A 615-nucleotide genomic window follows, 5' to 3' on the forward strand; every position below is an offset into this window, starting at 1 on the left:
AAAGAAAAGTGGTTTTGAAACTTTAGTAATTACTTTTAAAGTTTAATATTTACTACCATTTTGGTAGTAAGTGTTCAACCATATGGCATCTTTTACCTCACTCTACACTTGATGTGGAAGCAATATTCTTTAGTGCTCAATGTATTTGGAAGGCGTGGAGAGGAAGACTCCATCCTATGTGCCAGGCATTTTGCATACATTAATGCTCATAGTATTCCTGAGAGATTCCTAAAATTGCTTCATATTTTACAGATGAGGAAACAGACTTAGAGTAAATAACATGCTAACGGTGACATAGGATGTAGGTGGCGGTGACATAGGATGTAGGTGGCAGAGTCATAATTCAAACCCAGGCTTTAGAGTCCATGCTTTGTAATTATGGGCTTTAGATATGACAGCGTGTGACATAGGAATCAAATGTTCGAACATTCACTTCAGCATCTGTGCTTTGATGTAGTTTGTATCTCAAACAGGAGTTCTCACCCTTCTAAGGGTTTTGTAATGTGTCAAAAGGATAAACAAACGTGGGGCATCTTGGAAGGCCGATTTTAATTAATTTGAAGTGATTTAAAGTGAATGTATTGCTTTCATAAAAATTTTAAAATCAAAAAACAA

General features: G+C 35.8%; 1 protein-coding gene across 1 annotated transcript in view; it reads left to right on the plus strand.

Moving 5' to 3' along the window:
* Window positions 1-615, plus strand: part of UTP20 (UTP20, small subunit (SSU) processome component, homolog (yeast)) — a 97,264-nt gene that overhangs the window by 94,280 nt on the left and 2,369 nt on the right. The window lies entirely within an intron of this gene.

Source organism: Propithecus coquereli, unplaced genomic scaffold (genome assembly GCF_000956105.1).
Source record: "Propithecus coquereli isolate 6110/MARCELLA unplaced genomic scaffold, Pcoq_1.0 Scaffold316, whole genome shotgun sequence".
In the NCBI taxonomy this organism is placed as follows: Eukaryota; Metazoa; Chordata; class Mammalia; order Primates; family Indriidae; genus Propithecus; species Propithecus coquereli.